Genomic DNA, 24,543 nt, shown 5'->3' with positions numbered 1-24,543 from the left:
GCTTTCAAGTGTTCATAGTACATTTTAAAGTACTACTGAAAACGTGCAGAGAACATAGCTCCTTTTATTAACACTTAATTTAAAAACCACATCCAAAGGCATGCACCTTCCTCCCACTTTCATGGTTATAGACTATTAGGGCAATTGATGTTTCTATTTGTATTAAGTAGTGCCTATAAAGTTCATCCGTTTCTTGCTTATGCCCACAGCCTGATGAACTGTAAAGAGTACTTTGCTGAGATTATTGCAGAACCTGAAAACTAAAGGAGGAATTTAACATAGCTCTTGACAATTGTTTCAGACAGAATGATCCCCCCCTCTTCTCTCCCCATATCCTATTCCAGAGTTTCTCGTGACCATCATAGAGGCAATTTGTGGGGGGGCATGTGGGGGGGAGAGGGTTAAAGCTGTGCAGTCCTTTCTTGGGATTCTGCTAGTGAGACTCATCAGCTGAATATGACTCTAGGAATTAGGGGCATAATCCTTTCAACAAAACTGATGCAAAAATTATTGCACTTTGAACACCCCCCCCCACTTTACTGTTGAGCTCCCTTTGGATGACAAAATGATGCAACATCTTAACAGTAATCCCAGTGGGTCCCTCATAGGATGGAATCACAGCAGTGTCATTTTGGCTTTGCTACCTGCCTTGCATACACCAGGGCTAGGCGATGTCTGGTTTCCAACATCAGGTTAGATATCACCAGCTAAACTTCACAATAAAACAATGTATCACAATGTCTGAAATAAAGATGAAACTATGTGGCAAAGAGATAACCTCCTTCTTTAAAAAAACCCATCAACCTTTATTTTTAATACGGAGGGAAGCTATTTATGGGGCACCAAAAACGTAAACTCCAGGAAATGGAAATAAAAACACTTCTCTCCTTCTTTTTCACCAGTGGGTGTGGGCCAGAGGGAACAAAAAGGAAGGTGAAGAAGCACATAAGGAAGCATAGGGGGTGTGGGAGGGGAATGTGTGAGAAAGCAAAGGGGCAGGGGAATATTAGGGAGAGTACGATGGTAAGGAGGAGAAAATGGGGAACGTAGAGGGTGAGACACATACATGTGTGTACACACAGAAGCGGAGAAGAGAGGAAAGGGACAAAGACATGAGGGATACACAGGCACACATTCATGAAAAGATTTTGGTTCTTCTCAAGCCACCATGGCTTGGCCCCCATTGCAGGAATACTTTGCAGGGGAAAAAACAGCAACCTTTCATAAAGTGGCACTGTGCACAAGGCCGATATTTGGCGCCCCCAGATGGATTTTCTCGATTTTGCACCGCCTCAGATTTTTGAATGCATGAAATTAACTATGTAAAAACGAGAACAGAAATAATGGACTGCAAACAGTGTTTTTTTTTTTTTTTTTAATAGTATTTTTTATTGCGTTTCTTTCCAAATTTTGTACATTGCAAGCAAATGAGGAGTTTACAAGAAACCATTTTTTTTTTTTTTTTTTTTTTATAACAAAACAATAAAAATCAAAACAAAAATAATCCCAACTTGGACTTCCCCACCCCTTCCGATTCTGCGTTCTTTATATTAACCTTGTCAGCAATTTATTACCTTATGTCCTACCTTATTGTAACTTTTGCATGTTATGTATCTAAATTCAATATATTATATCACAATTTTTATACCTTTAAAATAAACGTAACATGTTCAATTCATATTATCTCCTTTTCTCTTTTATCACTTGATTTACTATTTACTTAATCATGATTGCTAAAGCGTATCATTTCCAAATCATGCACAATCTTAAGATTCATACAGTTTATAATACTTTTGCAAGTAGTCTTTAAACTTTTTCCAGTCCGCCTCAATTGTTTCTACATCCAAATCTCGGATTCTGCCGGTCAGTTCAGCTATCTCCATATAGTCCATCAACTGCGTCTGCCATTCCTCCAGCGTGGGTAAATCTTGTGTCTTCCAGTTCTTTGCAATGAGTATTCTTGCTGCTGTACTAGCATACATAAACAAAGCTCTGTCCTTCTTTAACACTTTCTGGTCCACCATGCCCAACAGGAAGGCCTCTGGTTTCTTGGGAAAGGTATACCTAAATACCTTTTTCAACTCATTATAAATCATTTCCCAGAAAGCCTTAACCTTTGGGCATGTCCACCAGAGGTGAAAGAAAGTCCCCTCTGCTTCCTTACACTTCCAACATTTATTGTCAGACAGGTGATGTATCTTAGCTAACTTGACTGGGGTCATGTACCACCGGTATATCATTTTCATAATGTTTTCCTTCAAGGCAGTACTTGCCGTGAATTTCATTCCGGTGTTCCATAACCTTTCCCAGTCTTCAAACATAATGTTGTGTCCAACATCCTGTGCCCATTTAATCATAGCAGATTTAACTGTCTCATCCTGTAAATTCCACATAAGCAGCAAGTTATACATTCTAGATAACAGCTTTGTCTTTGGTTCTAACAATTCTGTCTCTAGTTTCGACTTTTCCACCTGGAAACCAACTTTTTTATCCATTTTGAAAACCTCTTGAATTTGAGCATAATGTAGCCAATCTCGCACCTTATTTTTTAGTTTATCCTGGCTCTGCAACTTCCAATTGTCTCCAATTTTTTCAGTTAGTTCCCAATATTTCGGCCAGTAGGCCTCCATATTGGGTCTTTTTCGGGCCTTGGCCTCCACTGGTGATAACCACCTCGGAGTTTTACTCTCTAGTAAGTCTTTATATTTCATCCAGACTGCAAAAATTGCTTTTCTGACAATGTGGCTTTTAAACAATTTATGTGCTTTAACCTTGTCGTACCATAAGTATGCGTGCCAACCAAAAGCATTATTAAAACCTTCCAGATCTAGGACATCAGTGTTTTCCAACAAGAACCAATCTTTCAACCAGCAGAAGGCTGCAGCTTCATAGTACAACCTCAGGTCCGGCAGGGCAAACCCCCCTCTTTCTTTTAAATCTGTTAATATTTTGAACTTTATTCGGGGCTTTTTGCCCTGCCAGATAAATCTAGATATATCCTTCTGCCATTTTCCAAAGCAATCCACTCTGTCCACGATCTGTAAGGTTTGAAACAAAAATAACATTTTCGGCAACACATTCATTTTTATAGCTGCGATTCTTCCCAACAAGGAAAGTTTCAATCTTGACCAAATTTCTAAATCCTTTTTAACTTCCAACCAACATTTCTCATAATTATCCTTAAATAAATTCAAATTCTTGGAGGACAAATAGATCCCAAGGTATTTCACTTTTTTAACCACATTCAGCTCTGTTTCTCTCTGAAACCCCTCTATTTCTGTAATTGTTAAATTTTTGGTCAGAACCTTAGTTTTTTGTTTATTCAACCTAAATCCCGCCACCCGACCAAATTCAGATATAAGTTCAAGAACTTTTTTTGTACTGGATTCTGGCTCCTGCAGTGTCAAAACTAGGTCATCTGCAAAAGCTTTCAGTTTATATTGTTTCACTCCGACCTCTATCCCTTGTACCAACCGGTCCTCTCTGATCATATTCAGTAGCACCTCCAGGACTGAAATAAATAACAGAGGGGATAGAGGGCACCCTTGTCGTGTCCCTTTTTCAATTTTAAATTCCTCCGTCACCACATTGTTCACTATTAATTTAGCTTTTTGTTCTGAGTAGATTGCATGTAATCCATTCTCAAACCCCCGTCCTACTCCCATCCCTTCCAAGTTCTTCTTCATAAACATCCAAGATATGTTGTCAAAAGCTTTCTCCGCATCAATAAAAATTAACACCGCCCTTGTGTTCCTGTTAGTCTGCAAAAGTTCTAAAATGTCAATGATGTTTCTAGTATTCTCATATAAATGTCTACCAGGGAGAAAGCCTGCTTGGTCTTTATGAATTACTTCATTTAAAACTTTTTTAAGTCTATTTGCCAAAATGTCTGCAAATATTTTGTAATCCACATTTAGGAGTGAGATGGGACGGTAGTTTTTAAGCTGAGTCTTTTCAGATTCTGACTTAAGTATCAATGTGATGAAGGCTTCTTTCCACGTTTCTGGTGCCCTCTTCCCATCCATGATCTGGTTGCATACCTCCAACAAAGGTTGTATCAAATAGTCCTTCAGAACCTTATAATATTTGGAGGTAAGCCCATCCGGGCCTGGAGATTTGCCTAGTTGCATGTTCTGAATGGCACCTTCAATTTCCTGTGAGGTTATTGTAGAGTTCAAGATTGATCTTTTATCTTGAGTTATTTTTGATAGTCCATTTGTCTTTAAAAATTGATCTATCTCTGATTCTTTCTGGGGCCCCTGTGCATACAGTTCTTTGAAGTATCTGTGGAAACACTTCCTAATTTCTTCTGGTTTCTGTACTATCCTTCCATCAATCTCTAGATTTGTTATCGTATTTAGCTTTTGTCTTTTTTTCAGCTGCCAAGCTAGCAGCTTTCCACATTTATTTGCTGATTCAAAGGATCTTTGCTTCATCTGTTTTATTTTCCATTCAATCTCCTGATTGATCAATTTTGAGTATTCTGCTTGGTGGAATTTAATTTCTCTCAGCACCTCCTTGGACTTTGGTTTGGTTCTCAGTTTTTTCTCTCCTTGGTGTATTTTCTCCAGTATTTTGTCCTTCTTTCCATTCCAGAGTTTTTTCTTAATTATATTCTGTTGTATCAGAAACCCTCTCATAACAGCTTTGCTTGCATCCCAAATCGTTCTTTTTTCAACTGTAGTATTCAGATTTATCTCAAAATAATCCTTTAATGTTTTTTGGGCCTTTTTCACAATCTCTTGATCTCTTAGTAGTGTGTCATTCATTCTCCATCTGAAGGAACCGGGTTGAGTTAATCTAAGTTCTATTTTCAAGGCGTTGTGGTCGGAGCATGTTTTTGGGCAGATTTCCACCTTTTTAGTCTTAGGTGCCAGCCCCCTGGAAGTCCAGATTTGGTCGATCCTTGACCAGGACAGGTGGGCCTCAGAGAAAAAAGTTCCTTCTTTACCTAGGGGGTTCTTTGTCCTCCATATGTCGATCAAATCCAGATTGTCAGTCAATTCGAAAAAAGTTTTGGGCAGTCTGCCGTCTGATGTTAAGTTCTGGTTGTAAGACTTATCCATATGTGTAGACACCACTCCATTCATATCTCCCATCATTATGATGTTAGCATAATCCAGATAGTCCAGCAGCGTCTCATGCAGCTTCTTGAAAAATTCTAATTTCCCGTCATTTGGGGCATAAATTCCTAATATCAATATTTTTTCTCCTTGGGTTTGAATTTCAATTGCCAAAATTCTTCCTTGTTCATCCTTAAATAAAAATTTAGGTGTCAGGCTCTCCTTAGCATAAATCACCACTCCTCTTTTCTTTACTTTGTCAGACGAAATAAATTCTTGGCCTAGTCTTTTATTAACCAAAACCTTCCTATGGAGCCTGGTCACATGGGTTTCTTGTAAGCAAATAATGTCCAATTGTTCTTTCTTCAATATGTGAAATAACCTCCTTCTTTTCTCCGGGGAATTTCCGCCATTTATATTCCAACTGAGTAGCCGCAGAGACATCCTGAACTATTCTGCCACACCTAGAGCGGTGTGTCTTCTTTCTCCTCTGGTTCCGAAGGTGCAGGTGTTGCTCCACCTGGGTTGAGTATAGGCCAATTAGCTGCTGCTTCTTTTTGGAGATCTTCTCCGTGGTCGTGCAGGAACTTTTGTAGGTCCTCTGGTGATCTTATTTTAACCTTCTTCTGTTTGTAGGTAAATGATAGCCCTTGTGGGAACTCCCACCTATAAGGAATTGTGTTGAGTCTCAGCAACTTAGCCAATTCTGAATAGGTGGCTCTCAAGTCCAATAACTGTTTAGGAATATCTCGGTAAATTTCCACCCTTTTCTCTTGTATCACAATTGAGTTTTTGAAATGTAGGCCTAGTATTTTGTCTCTCTCTTCCCTTGATCTCAAAGCTATTAAGCAGTCTCTGGACCTGTCTTTTCTTACTAATCTTCCCAACCGAAAAGCCGATACAATTTTGAAATCACTTTCTTCTTTTAAGTCCCAGAACTTTGTAAACTCTGTTGTCAAAAGTCCAATCAGATCTTCTTGTTCAATTTCTGGGACTGCCCTTAGCCTGAGGTTGGTCTCGCGATTTTTCAATTCCACCAACGAGAGATAGGTTTGTTGGTCCCCTATCTGTTTATGGAGAGGCTTGACTTCCGCTTTAACTTCCTCGACTTCTTTTTTAGCTGATGTTGCAATTTGAGCGGCTTCCCCTGCCAGTTTACGATTCTCTTCTGTTGCTCCTTGCAATTTTTCAATTGCTAGGTTATGTTGGGAAACCTGATCTGTCAATTTCTGGATCGAGGATGTTGCTTGATCAATTTTTATTGATTGGTTATCAATTTTTTGATTTATTGCTGACAATTGTTCCAAAACTTGTTTCAGTATTCCCTCAGCTCCTCCTGCTGCCATATCTTCCTCTTCAGATCTTTCAGGCTTTTCGGTTTCTACTTTTTGTGTCGCAAGCACAGCTGGAACTGATAATCTACGTCCCTGAGTTAAAGTTGTTTGCAAAAGCTGTGCTTGCTTTTTTGCTTTCTCTTTCTCCTTAGCTTCTTTAGCTTTGGCTGCTCTTGTCTTTCCTGTGCCACTCATCAGTCAATGTTCAAGGTCAGATGTTGTAGTCCCATGGGAGAGGCAAGCCCAAAATTAAAAACAGTCTATTGAGAGAAGATAAACAGAAAAACTTTTCCCAGGCCTCTATATTCCCAATGTCCTCTAGGGGGAGTGCCACCAAAGTTTTAGTAAGAAGAGGATAACTTTTCCGCCATTAAAGTCCCTTTGTTCCAACTTTAAAAACAATTTTAAAGGCAAATTAGTTCCAGCACACTAAGAAAAAAGTCCTGCAGAGCACTTTTAAACATGTAACAAAGTTCCAGCAAGGTGCCTGCAATTGTATCCACTTCAGCTAAGTAAGCTCAAAATTACACTCTCCAGTTACAAAAGTATCTGGAAGTTTGCAACAGTTCCGCAGTTTAAACAACTTTACCCGGCCACCCGGGAATTTGGGGTTAGAATCTTCCCTTGCCCCTTGGGGGACCGCTCCAGGTCAAATTTATGCTGTATTTATTCTTTAAAAGGAAAATTCAAGTGTGCACGAAAGTCCCAGTTTAAAGCTTTAAAGCTTCCCTGTTCACAGCGCTTTCCGCTCTTTAGACCGTCTGCTTTGATCTTGAAAGCAGTGCCGGAAGACGGACTTCCTCTTTCTCGTCTCCCGTTTTTAGCCAAATTTTCCAAATTAATTTGTAGGATCTTGGGTCCTTACTCACGGGTTTGATGTTTCAGCCCGATGTTTCTTGGAAGAAAGGTCAGCGCTCATCCGTGACAGCCGCGCGGCTTCGCCTCCGCAGAAAGAGCGATGAACCCACAGCACCGCTCCCCCTCCTTCACTCCGGAGCCCCTTACGGGGTTCCTTTTGTGATTTCGGGGTCGCTCCAGGTGCCCGCCGGGTCCCACGGCCACGGACTCACTCTGCCCGTGGTTTATCTTGATGGGTTGCCGCTGCGCCGTCGCGAACAACCCTTTTCTGCGGTGCCCCTCTTCAGAACTCGAAGAGGTCCGCCATCACGGTTTCGCGCCGCCTCCGGAAGTCCTGGACTGCAAACAGTGTTAAGTACCCCAAGGAAGAAAAAACTCTGTATGAAAAGCAGGTCCTACATGCAATGTATCATATGATAAATGACGCTCTGCTCCTTGAAAACACATGGAGACTGATAAACTAAAATGAGCACCCTGCATCAATATAGGTCAGGCTGTAACTAGGGCTGGATGATGTCTGGTTTTAAAAATAGTCATATATCACCAGCAAAACATCACGATACACCAATATAACACAATGTCTGAAATAAGGATGGAATTATGAAGAGGTGAACGGGGTAATGTCCTGGCAACTGCTACTACTTAGGGGTCTGAAACTTAATTCCCCCCATGCTTTTAACATATTGTTGCCACTGTTATTTTAAAATACAAATAATTTTTAAATTAGGGCACTTTCTCTAAAATTAAAGTTGTAGAAGTAATTAGTAGCGTGGATATGAAAGGAAAGGTGGGAGGAGGTTCCCTTACAGACACAAGGGAGACACACACACAGAGAGAGAGAGAGAGAGAGAGAGAGAGAGAGAGAAGCTGAGAAGGCACGAGAGAAGATTCAACAGAGAAATGTTTATTATTATTATTATTATTATTATTATTATTAACTCATAAGTAAATAGTCGCCGTTTATTTTTCTATGGAACAAGTGGTGACTTCCAAGCCAATCCCAGCTGAGACCAGCAGCAGTTCAAAGGCAGCACTGGACAGCTCAGCTCTAGAGAAACGAGGCAAAAAAGACTTTCAAGTTTAAGGAGCTGCAGAGCAATGGAGAGTGAAGGAAACCCTCTCTTATTTACTCCAACACAGAGAAACATCGGAACCACGGCATAAGGTTTTCCTGGCTTTGTTTTCCTGCCTTTGTTCTGTTGTTCCGCCTGCACTGCTCTGGCTCTGGGAAGGAAGGGTTCTGGCATGGTCCTAGAGCCCTTCCCTCCTTCCCAAAGATGGGCAAGCACTTACTATCCTTCGGGGGAGGGGGTAGTGCCAGGGGTCTGGAAGCCAGACAAAATGGAGGCAGTTTGTAATCTTTCACAAAATGGAGCCTTTGCAATGCTAATATCTGGTGCCCCCAAGCGGATCTTCTCAATTCTGAACCTTCTAGGACTTTTGGATTAATTAAATAGCATAGCACTGTGTAAAAATAAGAACGACAATAATGGACTGGAAACGTTAAGAACCCCGCCCCCGCCCCCCCCCCCGTTCCCCAAAGCAGATCCTACATGGAGCATCCTACAGAAAGGGAAATGGCTGCAGCTAGGGCTGGACAATGTCTGGTTTTCAACATCGTGATATGTCACCAGCTAAACATCGCGATATTACCAATATAACACAATGTCTGAAATGAGGATGGAACTATGGGGCTATGTCCTGCCAACTGCTATTCCTTAAGGTTCTGAAACATAAATATCTACTTACCTTTAACATATTGTTACAATATTCTGTAGAACACATAATTTTAAAATTATTACACTTTCTCTAAAATTAAAGCTGTAGAAGTAATACGTGGCATAGATATGAAATGAAAGGTGAGAGAAGGTTCCCTAACTGACACAGAAATAGGAACGCAAGAGAGTGGAAGAAAGGTTAAACAACAGGACAAAGTTTATTATTCTTATTATTTATTCATATGTAAAATAACCCCAGTCTATTTTTCCATAGGACAAGACTTTGCTTCCAAGCGAGCCCCGGATGAGGGCGGTAGCATGCATCATTTCAGAGATGAGGCAGAAAGCACTTTCAAGTGTCAGGAGCTACAGAACAGAGTAAATTGATAAATGGAGAACAAAGGAAACCCTCCTTTGCTCTCATTCCCACCCACAGAGACAACTGAACAAAGCTGTGATCCCATAAGGTTTGCCGGGTTTAGGGAGGGTGGTGCTAGAGGGCATCCCAGAGCCCTTATCTCAATTTCCCAAAGGTGGATAAGATAATGGACTATAGACAATCTATTGAAAGATACAACTGAAAAGATATAACTGTGGAGGAAAACCTTGGGCACAGCTCTGGCTCAGGGAAGGAAGATCCAGGGCTACTGCGGGGTCCTAGAACCCTTCCCTTCTTCCAAAAAATGGGCAAGCAAGTACTATGCTTCCGTCATTGGGAAGGCAATGCCAGGGCTCTGGCATCCCAGAGCCCCTGCGCCACCCTCCAAAAGCCAGACAAAATGGAGGCACTGTTATCTTTTATAAAATGGCTGCTTGTGAGTCCGCTATTTGGCACCCCAAGTGGATCTTCATAATATTGCACCACTTAGGACTTTTGCATTAATGAAATAGCATAGCGCTGCGTAAAATGAGAACAGCAATAATGGACTGCAAACAGCATTAAGTACTTGAGGGATGAAAAATCCCTACAAAAAAAGCAGGTCCTATATGCAGTGTATCATATATGAGGTTCTGCTCCTTGAAAAAGCATGGAGCTTGACAGACTGAAATGAATATCCTACATAAACATAGCCCAGAAAGGAAAATGGCTGCAGCTAGGGCTGGACGATGTCTGGTTTTCAACATCGTGGTACGTCACCAGCTAAACATCGTGGTATACCAGCATAATACAATGTCTGAAATACGGATGGAAGCAACTGCTACTTAGGCATCTGAAACTTATAAATACCTCCTTGCCTTTAACATATTGTTACAACTGTTATTTTATAGTAAGGATAATATTTAAATTAAGACACTTTCCCTAAAATTAAAGTTGTAGATGTAATTGGTAGCATAGATTTCAAAGGAAATGTGAGAGAATGTTCCCTGATAGACATGAGGGAGACAAAGACACACAAGCATGCCCTCAAATACAGAAGGAGAGAAGGGAGAAACAAGGCTTAAGCAACTGAAGGCAGCAGTTATTCAAAGCAGCACTGGACAGCAGCATTTGCATCTCTTGCCATGTGAGACAGAAAGGGCTTATGAGTCTCTGGAACTACAGAGAGAAATAAATAGATAAATGGAGAAGAAAGGAAACCGCTTATCCATTTACTTATTCCCCGTGCACAGAGACATCTGTGCAAAGGCATAAGGTTTCCGGACTTTGGGAGGGCGGTACCAGCCACCCTCCCAAAGTCAGATAAAATGGATCTTCTCACATTTTTGCCACCTCGATTTCTCTGTGCTGTTCTTCTGTCTACGAAGAAAGATCCAGGGCTCTCATAGATCACTTGCCCTGCCCTCCCAAAGTCAGACAAAATAGAGGCACATTTGAGGAAACCCAGAAAAAGGAACACACACACAGAAGGGGAGAAGGGAGGAATGAGGCTTAAACAGCAGGGTAAGGTTTATTGTTATTATTATTTTGAACTCAGAAGTAAATGACCCCAATCTATTTTTCCATGTGAGGGACCCAACAGGGCTCAGGTGTCAGGAGGTGTGTGTGAGGGGAGTAAGTAGATTAATTTAAATAAAAGGAAACCCACTCTCCATTTATTTATTCCCACGCATAGAGACACCTGCGCAAAACTGCAATCTCATAAGGCTTTCCCAGCTTTGGAGGGCAGTGTCAGGGCCATGGCAGCACCTCAGAACCCTCATACTGTCCTTCCAAACCTTTTGAGGCCAATATTTCTCACCCACAAGTGGAGTTTCTCAGTTATGGATCTTGCAAAAATTGTGGCATCTCAGGCTGGGGAACTGTACTGCTAGCACTGCTCTGGCTGTGGGAAGGAAGATTCAGGTCTCTGTTGTGGTCCTAGCGCCCTTCCCTCCTCCCCAAAGATGGGCAAGCACTTCTTGAGCTTCCGGCTTAGGGGAGGCTGTGCCATAGTCCTTGCGCCACCCTCCAAAAGCCAGACAAAATGGAGGCACTCTGTTATCTTTTATAAAATGGCGGCTTGTGAGTCCGCTATTTGGCACCCCCAAGTGGATCTTCATAATATTGCTCCACCTAGGACTTTTGGATGAATGATTTAACACTGCGTTGTTTAAAAATGGGAACAACAATAATGGACTAGAAATACTGTTAAGTACCTCAGGGAGGAACCCCTGCCCCCAACCAGAAATGTAGGTCCTACCTGTAATGTATGTTTTGATAAATGAAAATGCATGGAGATTGACACACTGAAATGGTATCCTACAGAAAGGAAAATGGCTGCAGCTAGGTCTAGACGATGTCTAGTTTTCAACATTGCGATATGTCACCAGTTAAACATCGTGATATACTGATATAACACAATGTTTGAAATAAGGATGAAATTATGAAGAGACAAACGGGGTAATGTCCTGGAAACTGCTGCTAATTAGAGGTCTGTATTGCCTTTAACAAATTGTTCCAACTGTTGTTTTATGGTAATTTTTAAATTAGGACACTTTCCCTAAAATTAAAGCTATATAATTAGTGGCATAGATTTCAATGGAAATGTGAGAAAATGTTCCCTAACAGACATGAGGGGAGACACAGGCGCACAACCCTGCACACATATACAAAATGGGAGAATGGAGGGAGGAGGCTTAAACAAAAAGCAAGGTTTATTATTATTTTTTACTCAGAAGTAAATAACCACTGTACAGGACTGCCATTGTTCTGTGCAGGAAATCTGCAGCACTGCTCTGGAAGAAAGATTCAGGGTTCTGGCATGGTCCTAGAGCCCTTCCCAAAGATGGGCAAACACTTCTTAGGCTTCCGTCATTAGGAAGCCAGTGCAAGGACTATGGCAGCATCCCAGAGCCTCCACCCCGCTCTCCAAAAGCCAGACAAAATGGAGGCACTTTGTAATCTTTACAAAATGGCACCCTCTGTGAAGCTAATATGTGGTACCACCAAGTGGATCTTCATAATATTGCACCAACTATGACTTTTGGATGAATGAAATAACACTGTGCTGTTTAAAAATGAGAACAGCAATAATGGGGTTAAAAACAGTGTTAAGCACCTCAGGGGAGAAAAAAACCCTACAAGAAAAGCAGGTCCTGTATTCAATGTATCATAAACGAGGTTCTGCTTCTTCAAAACGCATGGAGATTGAGAGACTAAGTAGGTCTGGACGATGTCTGGTTTTCAACATCGTGATATGTCACCAGCTAAACATCGCAATATACCAATATAACACGATGTCTGAAATAAGGATGAAACTATATTGAGATGAATGGGGCAATGTCCTGGCAACTGCTGCTCCTCAAAGTTCTTATATTTACTTAGCTTTAACTTATTGTTACCACTGTTATTTTATTGCACAGATAAATTTTAAATCAGCACACTTTTTTAATATTAAATCTGTAGACATAATTAACAGCACAGGTATGAAAGGAAAGGTAAGAGAGGGTTCCCTTACAGACACAAAGGAGACGCATACAGAAGAACACACAGAGAGAGAAGGGGAGAAGGGAGGAAGGAGGCTTAAACAACAGAGCAAGCTTTTTATTATTATTTTTAACTCAGATGTAAATAACCAGAAGCGAGCCCTGGCTGAAGGCAGTGCTGGATAGCAACATGAGCTGCTTTTGGGAGGCAAGGCAGAAAGGGCACAGGCACCTGTACAAAGCTGTGATTGCAAAAGATCTTTTCAAGGGTGTGCCATCTCCCTCTAGCTCAGGGATGGCCCTAGAGCCCTTCCCTTCTTCCAAAAAATGGGCAAGCACTTACTATGCTTCCGTCATTGGGAAGGCGGTGCCAGGGCTCTTGTGGCGACCAAGCCCTTGCGCCACCCTCCAAAAGCCAGACAAAATGGAGGCACTGTTATCTTTCATAAAATGGCGGCTTGTGAGTCCGCTATTTGGCACCCCAAGTGGATCTTCATAATATTGCACCACTTAGGACTTTTGGATGAATGAAAAAACATAGCGCGGTGTAAAAATGAGAGCAGCAATAATGGTATGCGAAGAGCATTAAGCACTTGAGGGATAACAAATCCCTACAAGAAAAGCAGGTTCTATATGCAATGTATCATATGACAGATGAGGTTCTGCTCCTTGAAAAGGCACAGAGACTGATAGATTTAAATGAGTATCCAACATCAAGTCTGGCTTTAAACACTGTGGTATACCAGTAGGTGAGCATCATGATATACTGATACAGCACGGTGTCTGAAATTAGGATTAAACTATGTAGAGGCAAATGGACTCATGTCCCGGCTACTGCTACTATTTAGAGGTCTGAAACATAAATATTTACTTACCTTTAACATATTGTTATAACTGTTATTTTCTGATACAGATAATTTTTAAATTAGCACACTTTCTCTAAAATTAAAGTTGTAGATGTAATTGGTAGCATAGATTTCAAAGGAAATGTGAGAGAATGTTCCCTGATAGACATGAGGGAGACTAAGACACACAAGCATGCCCTCAAATACAGAAGGGGAGAAGGGAGAAACAAGGCTTAAGCAACTGAAGGCAGCAGTTATTCAAAGCAGCACTGGACAGCAGCATCTCTTGCCATGTGAGACAGAAAGGGCTTATGAGTCTCTGGAACTACAGAGAGAAATAAATAGATAAATGGAGAAGAAAGGAAACCGTTTATCCATTTATTTATTCCCCGTGCATAGAGACATCTGTGCAAAGGCATAAGGTTTCTGGACTTTGGGAAGGCGGTACCAGCCACCCTCCCAAAGTCAGATAAAATGGATCTTCTCAAGAGAGACACACACACAGATACAGAAGGGGAGAAGGAAGAAACAAGGCTTAAGCAACTGAAGGCAGCAGTTATTCAAAGCAGCACTGGACAGCAGCATTCGCATCTCTTGCCATGTGAGACAGAAAGGGCTTATGAGTCTCTGGAACTACAGAGAGAAATAATAGATAAATGGAGAAGAAAGGAAACCGCTTATCCATTTACTTATTCCCCGTGCACAGAGACATCTGTGCAAAGGCATAAGGTTTCTGGACTTTGGGAGGGCGGTACCAGCCACCCTCCCAAAGTCAGATAAAATGGATCTTCTCAAAAGAGAGACACACACACAGGAGCACACAGAGAGAGAGAAGGGGAGAAGGTACAAACTAGGCTTCAAGAACAGAACAAAGTTTATTATTATTTTTAACTCAGTAGTAAATAACCTGCCTATTTTTCCATGTGACAAGTGGCAGCTTGTAATTCAGCCTAGTTCAGGGCAGCAGCCATTCAAAATGCAGTGTTTGACTGCAACGTATGCGACTTTCAGAAGGCTTAGCACTAAAGGTCAGGAGCTGCAGAGGGAAGCAAACACTAAACGGAGAGTGAAGGACACCCACTCTCCATTTATTTATTCCCACGCATAGAGACACCTGCATAAACTAGGATCACATAAGGTTTCTGCTGGCTTTAGGAGGGCGGTGCCACAGGAGAAAAAAAACCATACAAGAAAAGCATGTCCTGCATGTCGTGTATGATATCACATATGAGGTTCTGCTCCTTGCAAAGGTCTGGAGATAGACAGAGTGAAATGAGCATCCTGCATATGGTAAACCCAGAAAAGAAAAGGACTGCAACTAGGTCTGGACACTGTCTGGTTTTCAACATCGTGATATCTCACCAGCTAAACATCTGATGCAACACAATGTCTGAATACATACAAGTGTGCACACATACACAGCTAGGAAGAAGGGAGGAAGGGTGCTAAAGCAACAGGGCAAGGTTTATTTTTATCTTTAACTTTAGAAGTAAATAACCCCAGCCTATTTTTATATGGGACAGGTTTTGACTTCCAAGCAAGCCCCACCTGCGCAGGCTGAGTGAGGATCCGAGAAGGAAGATCTAGAACTCTGGCACAGTCATGGAGACATTCCCTCCTTCCCAAAGATGGGCAAGCACAGAGCCCTTGCGCTGCCTGCACTTTTGTAATCTTTCACAAAATAATGCATTATACGAAGCTAATATGTGGTGCCACCAAGTGGATCTTCTTAATATTGCACAGCTAGCACTTACAGTGGAAAGAAAAAGCTTAGCATTGTGTAAAAATGAAAACAGCAATAATAGACTGGAAACAGAGTAAATACCTCAAGAGGAAAAATCCCTATGAGAAAAGCAGGCCCTACATGCAATGTATTATATGATGACCATCTGTCATGGATGTTTAGCTGAGCTTCCTGCACTGCAGCAGGTTGGGCTAGATGACCCTTGGGGTCCCTTCCAACTCCACAATTCTACAATTCTATGATTTATGAGCTTCTGCTACTTGAAAAGGCCTGCGGATTAACAAACTGAAAAAAGCATCCTACATAAACAAAGGTCAGAATGGGAAAGGGCTGCAAGTAGGGGTGGGAGATGTGACATGTCACCAGATAAACATCATTATATACCAGTATAATACATTGTTTGAAATAAGGATAGAATTATGAGGCAGAGAATGGGCTAATGTCCAAGCAACTGTTACTACTTTGGCATCTGAAACTTTAAAATGTTTACTTACCTTTAACATATTGTTACAACTTTTATTTTACTGTATGGATAATATTTAAATTAGCACACTTTCTCTAAAATGAAAGCTATAGATGTACAGCATGGATATCAAAGGAGAGGTGAAAAAACATCCCCTAACAGACAGGAGAGAGATGCACAAGTCCCCTAACAGACAGAAGACAGATGCACACACACAGAAGGAGAGAAGGTAGAAAATAGGCTTGAACAACATGGCAAGGTTTATTTTTATTTATTTTAACTCAGAAGTAAATGACCCCAGTCTATTTTTCCATGGGCTTCCAAGCTGCCATGTTGCTCTCAGCCGTTCAATAGCAGGGTTAGGCAGCAACACATGCAGCTTTTGGGAGGCAGGGTAGAAATGGCTTAGAGTATCAAGAGCTGCAGAGGGAAGTAAATAAACAAATGGAGAGTGAAGTAAACCCCATCTCCATTTATTTATTCCCATGCATAGAGAGATTTCCCGGCTTTCGGAGGTCAATGCCAGGGCTGGCCCTATGCCCCACCCAATGATGGATAAAATAGATTTGCCCTCTGAAAGCCGGACAAAATGGAGGCAGTTTGTAATCTTTCACATAATTGTGCCCAGTGGGAGACCAATACTTGGCACCACCAAGTAATTTTCTCAATTTTGTGCCACCTCAGGCTTTTGGATGAATGAAATAGCATAGTATTATGTAAAAATGGGAACAGTAATACGTAATGGATTGCAAACAGCAAACAGTACCTCAGGGAGGAAAAAATCCTACAGGAAAAGCAGGTCCTGCATGTGATGCATTATATAATATATGAGGTTTTGCTCCATGAAAAGGCTTAGAGATTGACAGGCTGAAATGAGCATCCTACATAAACATAGGTCAGAAAGGAAAAGGGCTGCAACTAATATAGCACAATGTCTGAAATAAGAATGGAACTATGAATGTATTGGTGGCTAGGGAAGGAGGTATGCTGAGCAGAATGCAAGAAAAGCAAGTACTCTGCTTAGTCTGAATGAATATTGGCCTGGTTCCCACATAATGCTAAACCATGGCTAATTAAACTATCCCCCGTCCCAAGCTTTGCACCACCTTCAAGGTTAAGCCAACGTGGAAATCTTCCAGTTCCTCTGACTGATACAGCTGCAGCTAATACAGGAGGGCCTCAAAGAGTGACTCTAAAGAAATCTCCGCTCCTTAGGAATGTCAAGGAAAGAGCAATGATAAACATAACCCTAATTAACTCTATACTAGAGGAAACTGAAGAAATAACAAACAGTATTCAAGATTCGATGCGTGACCTCAACAAGCCTAGGGTAAACCCCCATGAACCTGCTCATGTGGGCAGCAGGAATATGAATAATGATAGCTCTGGAAAAGAGGAGATACTGGCCTTTCTACAGGAGGAATCCCCGGTAAGGGACTCATCCAACCAAGAAAGGCATTTGCAGACCAAGGGACTGGACCCAACTATACGCTGAATTAGCATGTATGACACTATAGATATTTCATCCACACTTCTGCCAATAGAACAGACTTTGCCCCCAGTTAAGGAGGATGAGCGAGCAAGGTGAGAAACTACACAGATGTCTGGGGAATTATCTGAACTCGATCAGGAGATGCACAGTGGGAAGACGGTCACCCCGAGCGCTGAATTGCGATTCTGCCTAGCTGAGGACCAACCAGAAACTTCCCCGATAGGTAACATAATGCCTAACCTGCCGGATGTATCACAAACTACTAAGCAACCTATTCTCCCACCTGTGTTCCAGGACTGCCTCAAAGCCCATCTGCAAGAAGTTAATATCTTAGTACATCAACCTTCATCTTGCTTCGCAAATGCTGACTTGGTTATGCTGGCACTAGAGGACACCTCAACAGAAGAAGAACCCCCGGGAATGATTTCTGGGATGCATATTCCAGTCGATGCTCTCAGTCCTAGCGATCTCACCCCCCCCCCCCCAAATTGGCTACTCGACTTCGAACAAGGAGTCGACAGCAGACAGTTCAAGAAGCGTTGACACCAGGGACCATGGTCTAACTGGCGCCCCTGAGGCACTAGAGGAAATGCTACAGGTTCCGCCCAGGGCCCCTAGTGATAGCCAATCTAATGACATCTACTTAGACTGACTTTGTGCCAAGGCAGGAAACCTGGTGCAACACTCTTCCCTGAAGTTGCTATCATGGAACGTGGCAGGATGGTCCTCAAAGTTATGCTATCCTGACTTTGTTAAGTTAATAAGAGAGCACAATATAGTTTGTTTACAAGAAACTTGGTCGACACGGCACATTGACTTTGCTGACTATAACGCCTATGCGGTTCTGACAGTCAAACTCCACAAGAAAGGCAGGCCCTCGGGTGGCTTGCTAACCCTGGTGGCTCCCCATATAAAATGTGAACACATTCTCTTGACTAATGCAAATTGCAAAATTTTAGCAACAAAGATAGAGCTGGAGAGCCAGGAAATGTTACTAGTCAACGTGTATAATCCTCCCACCTCTACTGTCATAGCCAAGAACCATCAATGAGATCTCCTTGCACATCAATGAGATCTCCTTCCCATTGTCTTGACAGGTGATTTTAATGCCCGCCTATGCCAAGGGCGGGAAGTATATACAAAAGCTTGGGAGATCTTGGACTGTTCTGCCCTCCCTGATTTCTGCTTATGGGAATGAGAATCACGGGACTTAGAAATCAACCTGGCGGGATTACAGCTCACCAAGCTGACTACCACCAGGGTTTTGGTGTGGCTTAATGGGCTGCCAGACTAGGAAGGCTCTGGGAACTTTACCTTCCTCTCCTCACAAGGAAATAGTGTGGTAGACTATATTCTGGTCCCCACTAAATTGCTGCCCCAAGTGGTTGAGTTCCACATAGGTGATCCTATGCTTAGTGACCATCTCCCTCTTCAATGTAAATTTGTCTTTCCATCAAGAGTGCCAGAATATATAATCAATCCACCCCACCCCAAGGTACAGTGTCCTCAGTACATAAGGATTCGAATTAACGAGCATACACCATCGTCTTTCCAAACCTTGGTGCATTCTGATCGTGTGATTCACTTGATCTCGGTAGGGAGTGGTGAACTTTCCCCAATAGCTAGAGTCACTTGGTTTGAGGAGCTTATGGACACTCTAATAACCAAATTGCCCCATTCACACTCGCACAGGCCACCTAAGAAACCAGGGTTTGGCGAGTGGACTGATAACGAAATCAAAGGCATTATAGTAGAGGTTAAGAGAATATTTGAGAGTCTAGAGAGGCAGGCACCTCTCAATTGCCTGACACATATTTCGTTAGGGAGTCTATCCAGCTTAGCCAGATAAGATACAACCAGGCTTGCTGGGATTCACTGCTTTCAGCCATCCTTACCAATGACCATAAGAAATTTTGGAAGGTTATTGCAGACCCCCCACAGACCCAAGATCATCGACTGACATTGATTCCATCTATGCCATGGGTAGAGCATTTTAAGGCGATCTTCTCCGACAATTGTATTCCATCAGACAGCCAAGATCTTGCCCCTTCTTCGACCCTGGTTGAGTGGCCCCCTGTCTCCATTACTGAAGTCGAAAATTTAATTTCTCAGATGAAACTAGGCAAAGCCGCAGGCCCTCATGCCATCCCGCCTGAACTAATTAAAGCCAAGCCAGACTGGTGGGCTCCGATTCTAGCAGAACTATTCACTGTGGTGGACAGAATTGGAATTATGCCTAATTCATGGCAGAAATCCATAATCATCCCAATCTTTAAAAAGGGGGACAAAAACATACCGTCCAACTATCGACCAATAAATCTATTGTCAAATACTGGGAAATTGTATGCAAAACATCTATTATCCAAATTAACCACGTGGCTTGACGTGAACAACATCATAGGCCCAGAGCAGGCAGGGTTTAGGCCAGGCAAATCCACTTTACATAACTGTATAGTGTTATCCCATTTAGCCGCCAAGTACAGTGGTACCTCGGGTTAAGTACTTAATTCATTCCGGAGGTCCATACTTAACCTAAAACTGTTCTTAACCTGAAGCACCACTTTAGCTAATGGAGCCTCCTGCTGCTGCTGCTGCTGCTACTGCTGCTGCTGCTGCTGCACCACCGGAGCACGATTTCTGTTCTTATCCTGAAGCAAAGTTCTTAACTTGAAGCACTATTTCTGGGTTAGTGGAGGCTGTAACCTGAAGCGTATGTAACCTGAAGCGTATGTAACCCGAGGTACCACTGTACACGCAAGACCATAAAGAAGGCCTATATGTGGCCTTTTTAGATCTTAAGGCTGCTTTTGATTCAGTTAATAGAGGGCTGTTATGGTCCAAACTGGAGTCATTGGGCCTAGACCCTAGGTTACTTTACTTGATTAAAAAGCTTTACTCAAATAATACCTGTCGTATAAGAATAACCCCAGGGGACGAGGTGTCAGACCCTGTTGTTATAAATAAAGGTGTGAAACAGAGCTGTGTTCTTGCTCCCTCTTTTTCTAATCTCTTCCTAAATGACCTTGCCCCATTATTAAAACTGGTGGATGCTCAGAGCCCAAAACTCAATGCATCAAAAATTCCCATTCTCCTATATGCAGATAATATGATTCTGCTCTCATGGTCAGGAATTGGCTTAAAGCGTCTGCTAAATGCCTGTATCGACTATCTGTCTAGAATGAAAATGAACATGAACTTCGATAAAAGCAAAATAATGGTTTTCAGAAATTATCGTAAGAGCTATAGTTGGGTTTTTGGTGGGAAACACATCCAGCAGGTATTCAAATTCAACTATTTGGGGACCACTTTCCCATCACATGCTCCGGTGGTCTTCGCACTGCGCAGAGGCGGCAAATGCCAGCAAGCTGTCTATGCAGGCCATAATGAGCTTCTTTGCAACAAGAGGTAACCAACACATCACTTCTGCCCTTAAGGTTTTTAATGCCAAAGTTAGAGCTCAACTGCGCTATGGAATTTCAGTCTGGATAATAATAATAATAATAATTTTATTATTTATACCCCGCCCATCTGGCTGGGCTTCCCCAGCCACTCTGGGCGGCTTCCAAAAAAAAATGTCAGGGTTTACCCAGTCAATGGAATGAGTGCAGGCAGCCTTTCCATTTAAGATTTTTGCTGTCCCACGCTATGCACCTTACACAGCCCTGTGTCTAGAGGGAGGCTAACATAAGCTAGAGATCGTTGCCTGGATGAGTTTTCTTTTATGCTGGCTAAACATTTGTTTTTCAGCAGACAAAGATACTTTACTTTGCAAAGTTCTGTCAGACTCCTTCCCTTCCCCAGGGCTACAATTGTTTTGCACAAAGATACGGCAACTTGGGCTTTCAGAGGATCTCTTGGGTGCTGTGGCTTTTCCAATCGCCAAGGCCATGTTAAAAACTAGGCTGTGGGACATAGATCGCCAGGAACCAATTTCAGCTGTGGAAAAAACATGTTCCCTTCTTTATTTTCGACTCTCTTGGGCGCAGGAATTTAACCTCAATTATCTACAATTTTTGTTTAACCCGCAAGAAAGAAGGGCTTTTTCGCTGGCTAGGTTCAATTCTAATCCTAACCTCCTTTGGGTAGGTTCGCGGGTATGGCAGAAGGAGATAGGATCTGCTCATGTGATGCCCACCTGGTGGAAACTCTAGCTCACATGGTCCTTAAAAATGTATGATCTCCACCAACAATTTTTAGACCAGCTATGTATCCCAATGTATGTATCCCAATATGGAAACCAGAGACAGAGGTAATTCGCTTCTTATTACAGGCGAGAGACCAGGAGCTCACCAAGACAGTAGCTAAGTTCCTCTACAGTGGTACCTCGGGTTAAAGATGCTTCAGGTTACAGACGCTTCAGGATACAGACTCCGCTAACCCAGAAATAGTGCCTCGGGTTAAGACTTTGCTTCAGGATGAGGCCCCATTAGCTAAAGTGGTACCTCAGGTTAAGAACAGTTTCAGGTTAAGAACAGACCTCCAGAACGAATTAAGTTCTTAACCCGAGGTACCACTGTATTACGCTACAGGACCCTGCCCTTGCTGGAGAGCCACAGAGGTGAAATAGATTGCTCGCCTCTTCTTTCCTTTGGCAAATGACTGTACTGCTGAAATGGCAACGAGATTGCACTGGCCTATTTATTCTGAATGTTTGTAAGTGATGCTAATAAAGGTTTGATGATGATGATGTTATTAAACTATGATTTATTAAACCCCAGTTAAGCATTATTTATGAACCAAGCTCCCCACCTCAGTAATGGTTTGTTTACTAGCAGGCCATAATTTGAAGATGCAGTTTGTGACTGGCTTTTGAATCTTGGTTTGCATTAGCTATGGCTTCATTATGTGTTATTACATGTGAACTTGGCACTCTTCCTTAACCAAGGTTTCCTCAGACACTCACTGAACTACAAGCCACGAGGCAAGAGTGGTTGGACAATAAATCAAATTTGGGAAAAACAAGCCATGATTTGTTTGATTGTCTGTGGGAAAATTCATGATTTGTTCAACAAACCACGGCTTAACCATGCAGACAGTCTATTCACCAAACAACCACAGGAATTAATTAGTGTATTAATTTAAACATTAAATTTAATGTAGCCAGTGTATTAATTTAAACATTTTTTGTAAATAATTCAGTGATTTAACAAGAAATGAGATGCATAATGGGGAACTGAATGTATTCATATTTCTCAAAATGAACCAAGGCACAGCTTAAGCCAGTGATGGCCAGACTCGGCCCTCCAGCTGTTTTTGGACTACAACTCCCATCATCCCTAGCTAACAGGACCAGTGGTCAGGGATATGATGGGAATTGCAGTTCCCAAAGCGCTGGAGGGCCGAGTTTGACCATCACTGGCTTAAGCAAACAGGATGGGAATACAGAAGAAAGAAGGAAAATATACTGAGATGACATATAGGACAGTAGGAAAACAAGAAATACAAGATGCAAACGCTACTCCCAAAAGGAGTAGATATAGCAATAATGTGTGATAAACGTTTATTAAATAGAGTAGAAAAAAAATGAAATACAGAGTGGGTGCAATCCAAAACATCCAACCTGATGTTTGTAAGAAAACAGCTGAGAAACAAATTGACAAATACTGTGCAAAGTACGCTCACTTATTTCAAAGACCAAAGAGTCTGAGTGCAAATCCAATAAATATAAAATGATAAAACAATGCTTATGGTGTTTAAAAGACTACAATTATTAAGGATTAATAAAAGGTTTAGAAGATGCTTTTTAAAATGATATGGTAAAAATCAAAAGTACAGTGGTACCTCAGGTTATATACGCTTCAGGTTACATACGCTTCAGGTTACAGACTCTGCTAACCCAGAAATAGTGCTTCGGGTTAAGAACTTTGCTTCAGGATGAGAACAGAAATCGTGCTCCGGCGCGCGGCAGCAGCAGGAGGCCCCATTAGCTAAAGTGGTGCTTCAGGTTAAGAACAGTTTCAGGTTAAGAACAGACTTCCGTAACAAATTAAGTACTTAACCCGAGGTACCACTGTATTTCTTAGAAATAAAAGATGGTTCCCTTGTTGTATTAAGATGTTTCTTTTCTATTCAATAGCACAGTATACAACACTGACTATCATGAACCATTTTTGGAGAAGTGTGAGTAAAATTCAAGAGCAATATTAACAAAGAAGTGTAGTTTTCATAGCATAAAATAAATTTTTTAAATAAATACATGTAATTTTTTTCAAATGACCCTATTTGTGTAAACTATCAGCAGTTATGTGAGACTCAAGAGTTTTTGTTCTAATCCAAAGAGAACAACTTCTGAACTGTTGCTTTACTGAAAGTATCAGCCCTGTTCAGTTGCTAAACTTTGCAATATTTCAATAAATTTTAAATTTTATGTACTGCTCCAACCTATTTTTAATTTGTATATTGCGTTTAAAATGTTGGTTGCTTTTAATAAACATGCTGCTAACATTAAAATCAAAATGCCGTTATGAATAAAACATGCAAAACCCATATAGCTGTGCCTTTTGCCTTTACTGCAGTACAGAACTCAACTGGCTAAATTAAGCTAGACGAAAAGTTAGCAAACCAACCAGCCTAGAGGGGTTGATTCTATTTTGCAGTCATTCAGAAAAACCCAGGATTCTTATGACAGCATGACCAGATTGTTTGGAGCTGTCCGTTTACTAGTCCTGCAGGCCTCAAATCAATCTAATTTTACTTGCCTCAATAGTGTTTTATTGGAGTAATAATTATGGGACCTCTACCCAGCCCAACTTAGCAATTTTTTAGAAAAAGTTTTAAATTAACAGGGTTTTTGTTTTTTAATGCAACCAAATGAGAGAGAGCCATAACTGAATCCCAAGGCATCTAAGGGGATGTGGCAGGTGTCTGTGTTGTGGGGTGAGGAGTTGTGCTTTATACAGTATTTATTGTAGGTTGACCACAACTCATTCAATTAAGCTTCAGTGTGTTATCTCCAGATTTGCTTCATTCCGCAGCAAACCTCTTTTCCCCCTTCCAAGCAATAAAATTGGGCACTTGTCATATATCCATTATCCACACGTGCGCGTATAAATCTGTACCCCAAACACCTTCTGATCTGAAAGCCCTTCTCCCGTTCCCAGCCCGCCTCCTCTGCTGCACGAGGATTTGCCAGAAAAAGGGCAACAAATGAAAACACAGTACAAAGCTGCTCATGTGGATC

The 24,543-nt window shown here is 41.7% G+C and overlaps 1 protein-coding gene across 2 annotated transcripts in view; it reads right to left on the bottom strand.

The window, feature by feature from the left end:
- CHIC1 (cysteine rich hydrophobic domain 1) overlaps positions 1-24,543 on the bottom strand; it is a 37,969-nt gene that overhangs the window by 12,424 nt on the left and 1,002 nt on the right. The gene's annotated exons all lie outside the window — the stretch shown is intronic.

This window comes from Podarcis filfolensis (genome assembly GCF_964270895.1).
Source record: "Podarcis filfolensis genome assembly, chromosome: Z".
Classification (NCBI taxonomy): Eukaryota; Metazoa; Chordata; class Lepidosauria; order Squamata; family Lacertidae; genus Podarcis; species Podarcis filfolensis.
The sequence above is the reverse complement of the archived record's forward strand: the minus strand, read 5'-3'. Positions and strand labels throughout refer to the sequence as shown.